The sequence below is a fragment of the Podarcis tiliguerta genome (assembly GCF_965153285.1).
Source record: "Podarcis tiliguerta genome assembly, chromosome: 1".
Taxonomy (NCBI): domain Eukaryota; kingdom Metazoa; phylum Chordata; class Lepidosauria; order Squamata; family Lacertidae; genus Podarcis; species Podarcis tiliguerta.
The window spans coordinates 51,594,817-51,601,658 of NC_139534.1; positions in this window are offsets into that span (position 1 = coordinate 51,594,817).

The window sequence follows — 6,842 nt, forward strand, 5'->3', positions numbered from 1 at the left end:
AAAATAAAATAAAAAATTGAAGTAGTGGTGTTCCTGTTCAGAGACTACTCCTGGCTGAGCTACTTTCACCTTTGCATTAGACATTTCCTGCTAGGAAATCAGGCGGCAAGTGACACTGGGAAGGGTCCAAAAGCAGCCATTGCAATTAGGACTTGGTGTATCGTTAAGAAAGAGCACTCTTGCTTATCAGGCTAAGTAGCAGAGAGAAATGACACAGAGTATGCTGACAGGACTATGACATTATTAATTTGTTTGGCAAGAGTTTAATGACAGCCACTACCATGACACAAAGTAATACTCAACTACTGTGTCTGTGCCAGTCACTAGTTTCATGTTAAAATATTATATTAACTGGTTTTACTATTAGCAGTGGAAGCCACTTTATGGTAAAACATCACCTTATCCATATATGGCACTTGACCAATCTGCAGAACTGGCACTGTTACAGGTGTCGCATGATACTCATCTCACAGTGTAAGAAATAGATATTTTAATGTGGCAGCACCCACACTCCCAGCCTGTTGGCATCAGGCAGGTGCCTTCACTGTACTCTCTTTGGTGCCTGCTAAAAATATTTTTGTTTAGGCAAGCCTATCCAGATATGTAGACACATGTTTTAATCAGTTTTTCAGCTTATCATTGATTTTAATTATTTTTAAATAGTTGTTTTTACTACTCAAATGAAAGCCCTGTAGAATTTGTATATAGGATAGTAGCCTTAGGGTCCACTGTGTTCTGCCAAAATTGCATGTTTGTACAAGGTGTTTTCTAGTGTGTATCTTTTATATATATTTTTATTGCCACTTATTTATTTTTACTTCTTGAAACAATTATTTTACAACTTAACTACAATTGTCTCTAAGTGGTATACAATAAATAAAAAGGTAAAGGTAAAGGACCCCTAACCGTTAGGTCCAGTCACAGACGACTCTGGGGTTGTGGCGCTTATCTCACTTTACTGGCCGAGGGAGCCGGCGTTTGTCTGCAGACAGCTTCCGGGTCATGTGGCCAGCATGACTAAACCGCTTCTGGCGAACCAGAGCAGTGCACAGAAACACTGTTTACCTTCCCGCTAGAGTAGTACCTGTTTATTTATCTACTTGTACTTTGATGTGCTTTCGAACTGCTAGGTTTGCAGGAGCAGGGACCGAACAATGGGAGCTCACCCTGTCGTGGGGATTTGAACTGCCGACCTTCTGATCAGCAAGCCCTAGGCTCTGTGGTTTAGACCACAGCACCACCCGTATCCCGTGTACAATAAATACAATTCAGAAAATATTTAAAAATTGTCAACATGATAAATTCATATTTCTATTAAAATTCCTGCTGGGATAAAAGAGGTGCTTGAAGTTCAACAGAGTGGGGGCCTACCTGATCTCAACTGGAAGTTCCATAAAATTGGGCGCACAACACTGAATGCACTGCTTCTGGTGGGTAGGAGTCGTGCAGCTGAACCATGGAGACCATTAACAGTGATTCCCCCAAATACCTCTGTGACTGGGCAGGGATATAAGGGATTCAGTAGTCCTTGAGGTATCCTGGACCTAAGTTGTTAAGGGCCTTGTAAATTAATACAAGAACCTGGCCTGGTAGTGTAGTGTACGGGCAGCCAGTGCAAGTTTTTAAACACCTGAATTATGTGCTGGCCATAGTATAGTCAATGTGTTTTGAACCAGCTGGTGGAAATGTACCCGCAAGTGAAGGAACTATAGGACCCCCTACTGCAATATTTGCCCCCTAAAATAAGTCCACACTCAAATCAGAAACAGTTGGCATAGCTTGGGATGGTCCAGGGTTTATTCCCAAATGTAAATCCTGCTGTTTCTTATGTTTATTAGTTCATTCATATGTTTATGAGTGACAAATTGCATGGAGGGACATTATTTGCACAAAGGTGAAGCTTTTGGTTTAATGCAATACTAGGGCACCTTGCAGGGGGAAAACTTACTTTATGGAAGAAATCTCCCCTGCCCTGATTTCTTCAGGTAGTAGAAGCACCTCTCTTGAATGAGGAACTGCAAACCCAGGAACCAACTTCAGTCTCCACCCTTGCCTTCTAGTCTCCACAGCATGGGTGGGGAACCTCAGGTTTATGGGGTGTCAAATAGAGACCCTCCAGCCCTCTTAGTATGGCCCACTGAACTCTACCCAGGACCCTCACTCATCCTGCTTCACCCCCTGAATGTTACTGCCTGGCTGGAATGTGTCATTGATTTCCCTGGATGGAGGATAGAGAGGGGTGTGTGAGTGCATGCAGAAACTAGCCTGCTGTACAAAGTCAAAGTTTACATTTGTTGCTCTGCCCACTTTTGCTTCTATCTCTGTCCACCACTAGCATATGGCCCCCAGAAAGATGCCCAGAAGGGAAATTCAGCCCTCAGGCTGAGAAAAATCCCTACCTCTGGTCCACATCAGTGCCTGAATACAAAGATTCATTCAAGAATACAAAAATAGATTTCTGTCTCCATAGAAATAGTACCCCATATTGAAAAACTTCCTTCAGTGTCCCACCCAATAACTATACAGCTCTTCATGGCCACTTACACTATTACGGTGAACCAAAGAAAACATTAATGAAAGATAAGGGAAGCAGTTGGGGAGGGTAAAATTAGTTAAGCTGCAGAGCAAAGTTATACACACGCTTTCCTAATCTACACTTGTTCTCTTAGTTTACAGATGCAAGAGTTGCCTTCCAGTGTTTAACTAACTTGTAGGGAGTCTGCAAAACTGCCTATATATTTTTGTGAGTGATCTCCATTAGCTCCTGCTTGTATTATAAAATTTTATAATGCTACAGTCTTCCAGTGAGACAGTAACCTGAGCGTGAAGGCCCTGAGAAGAGGGTAGAGAAGAGTATGCTAATGCACTTCATACCATCCACACCCCTTCTTGGGTTGATGTCCCAAATTTCCATCAGCCTTAACTCTTCTCTCTCCACTTCTTCCTAAGTTCTAGCCCCCAGTCTTCCACCTAGTGCAGGGCATATACCTTGTTATTTACTTGAGGTGTGTGTATTCAAAGTGAACACCACACATAAGAACATAAGAGCCCCATTATATCAGACCAAAGGCCCATCTAGTCCAACATTCTGCTCTCATAACGACCAGCCAGATGCCTATGGGAAGCGCACAAGCAGGACTTGAGTGCAACAGAGCTCCCTCTCCACTTGTGATTTGCAGCAGTTTCAGAAGTCTGAACTTTCTTTTATTTTTAATGCATTTCTGTCCCTTAAGATTGACAATAGGACTGTGTATGGTGTGTAATGATGTTTCAGAAGCCCAGGAGAAAGGGGAGGGTGAACTGAGCTAAATTTTCTGGTGTGGATCTTAATTGCCCAGCATAGCATATCTCCCTCATGTAATCTAGTGTGAGCTGATTGGTGCAAATCTACATAGAATGGTTCATTTTACAGTAATAGTTTTATTTGACACATTTTTAGTAATATTAGTTTTACACACTGTAAACAGGTCTAAAAAAATATTGGCACTCAGCATCTATTAAAAAGAAAAAGAAAATAGCACGCCCTCCATCTTTACCTGGAGATACCACGAGATAGCAGCAATTCTGTTTGGATACCTGCTGCTTTTATCTGTGGGCAGAGCTATTCAGTGGAAGCCAATGGAAACTCATAAACCTGGAGCAGAAAATCTCCCGCGCATTAGATTTGCAGTGACTACACCGAGAACTTGTGCTGAACCCAACGCGCACGTGGGACCCGGACAGCGTCCAAGTAGGCAGCCTCGCTTTGCAAAAATTCAATCTGGATGGTCAGTAATGCAAGGAAAATTCCCCCTCTCCTGTCACAGAAGTGCGCCTCGGTTTTAAAAAATAAGGAAATAGTGCCCCCTGGACTGCAATGCCAGTTGTGATTATGGGGATTTTTCCGGCTGCCCTTTTCGTGTGCCAGCCTGAGGAGGGAGGGATCCATTCAGTACTGCTACACCCTCCACGTCTCTTTTCGAGTCAGTCAACGCCACCACCCACTCCCTCACGTCAGAACCAGAGAGGCCCCCTGCATCCAAGGCAGAGGCTGTAGAACCCAGCTCTCAAACTACTTGGGAAGCACAGCTGAGCTTCCCCAGGTCTTCTTTCTTTGGCGATCACTCGTAGCCGAGTAAGATTGTCTTCCATAAACACGGTTTTAACAATGAGTCCGTAAGTGACTGTGGAGGCCAATTCTGGACCCACACGTCCTTCCACAGTGGGGACATTGGTTCCCGGGCATGGTAACCCTGTGGGCCGTGTTGTGTTAAGCCCGAAGAAGTTGATCGGGGCCGTTTGGGAGTAAAGAGGAAGCGTTTCAGGGCGGGAACTCTTGGCTGTGTAGGCTCTTTGTCGATTCTCCCTACAGTGTGGAGACAAACTGACCCCCCTCTTGCGAGGCGGGGGGAGAGAAAGGGAAAGTTGGATTGGCAGAACTGGCTAGGACGCGGGGTAGTTTTCAACCTATCTGCTATTCTTCACTCCCACTACCCACCTCACGCTTTGATAGAGTTGATACAGTCCAGGGAAGGGACTACAACCTAGACGGGGTAATAATCCCTAAATCGCAAGGATTATGCCAGACCTCATGGGAACAGCGAACGAAGAGCCAGGACCTGTTTCCTCATGGTTGGCGCCCTGTTGCCCTGAAAGTTTGTACCAGCCCGTGCTTGAAGGTGCTCAATACTAAAATCAAGTGGTTGTTACTACTTCCTCTGCCGATCCTCCCCTGACAGGTTAACGGGATTGCTGGCCTCTGGGTGCCGGCTCAAGGGACAGGAAGTTAGGGAGTTGGTTTATACAGAATCAGACCATCCACTTGGTCCACTTTAGCTCCTTACTGTCCCCACTGACTGTCAGCAGCTCTCCGTGATTTCAGACAGGGGATATTCCCAACCTTATCTAAAGATACGTATTAATGTCTGGAATCTGGAACCTTCTGCATGCAAAGCAGCTGCCCTCCCCCAGAGATGAATCGTGACAGTTTTGAAGCCCCCCCCCCTAAATCCACACATCTCTTGCCCTTCCTAATCGCCAGAACCACTGACTGCCCCATATGCCTATCTGTGGCTCCTTCCTTTCCATCCTTTTGCCTTGTTCTTGCTTCCACCCTACCTTAGCTGCCTGCCACAGCAGCCGCAACAAGGGGGGCGGGCGGGGGCAAGCTGGCTGCTGATGTCCTCTTCGCAACAAATGCCCCATGGAGAGTATCCAGTGAGTGGATAGAGTTGCAACCTCAGTACTGCCCTCCATACTGCATCCCATCCAGTCTCCACTGAACTTGCAGGAGACATGATTATTTCATAGCCCCACATGCACGTGTGTATGTGTTCAACCAAACCCAGGAAGCCAGTGTGTTCCTGGTGCCTAGATAGTTGGAGCTGGCTCTGAGGATTTGGATTCAAATCTCTCCACCACCACTGCGCTTCTGCCATTGATTCAGTGAGTGACCTAAGGCGAGTCATAAGCTCACCCTGCAATTTTCTTTTTTTAGAGCAATTCCACATTGGCTGCAGAATGACTGTGCAGGCACCAATAGCTATGATATGCTTATATTTGAAGTAATAGGTTTCCATATTCAAAAAGCGACCTCTTCCTGCACCCTTCTAGGGTAATATTGGATCAGATCTTGGTTTAGGGTCACCGGATGGGTTGCAAACACTGGTAAGAACGCCCAGCCCAGGAAAAGGCATCCCCAGGAAAAGCTTCCCGTACAGCTCAGTATGGCTGTAGCTGGTTCGTTCTCTCTCTCTCTCTCTCTCTCTCTCTCTCTCTCTCTCTCTCTCTCTCTCTCATATAGGGAGCCTGGTGATAGAATGTATCCCAGGTGGGTGTAGGTCGAGGTGGTGCCATCAGAGCAAATCCAGGACCCCACTCAGCAAAAGGACCAGGAAGGGATGTCTTACTATGGGTTGAAAAAGCGAAATCTATTGGTCCAGAGACTAAAATGGACCTAAATGCATCAGTGGTGGGTAGGACAGAAAGCAGTAAGTAGGTGGCAGATGGATAATCGGCAGATGTTTTGTGACTGTGAAAGGAGGGAGCGGGCGTTACTAGAGGTTATGGGTAGCCCATTCGGGTTCCCATCAAGGTAGGTCTGAGGGGTCCTTCAGATACACCCTTTTGCATTGGTAGTTAAGACGGGCACCCTCCAGATCCAGTTGGACTACAACTGGAATGACCCCTGACCAGTGCAATCTCAGGTTGGTAAGGAAAGGGAAAACTGGGTAGTGCAGAGAAGTGGCAGAGAACTGGATGCATGGGCGTAGCCAAGGGGGTTGGGGGGGGGGCAGCAGCAGCCCCAGATCAAGTAAAACAATAGAAATACTTAATTAACTGACCAATCACGTCGGTCCTGCTCCCCCAGTTAACAAAGTCCTGCCCCCCCCAAAAAAAAAATCCTGGCTACGCCCATGGCTGGATGGATGAATTAAAGGTGAGGAGCAACAGAGTCCAGAGGAGGGCAGACCTCCGGGAAGTCCATTTATTATATAAAAGAAAATCGATCAAGCCGAAGCTCTTCAGTATGTTTTGAGAACTCTGTTCTCCCCAAGCCCTGAAGCACAAGTCTGCCTCTGACTTCTCGATTATGAGAGAGAATCCGAAAAGAACTTTTCACATGCTCGGGTTCACGCTCTCTTCCTCCCTTCCTCCCTATCACTTTACATGTGCTCTGAAGCTAGGTACACGGCCCCGGGACTGAATAAGAAAGCCCTCGCTCCTCTCCAGACAGAGGTGCCAACTTGAATTAAATATGGGGGGCAGGTAAGCCCCGCCCGTCGACCCCTAGGAGTTGGCTCCTATGTCTCCAGGCTGCGCTCCCGGGCGTTGTGTTGACTTTGCCCGCTGGCAGCTGCAAG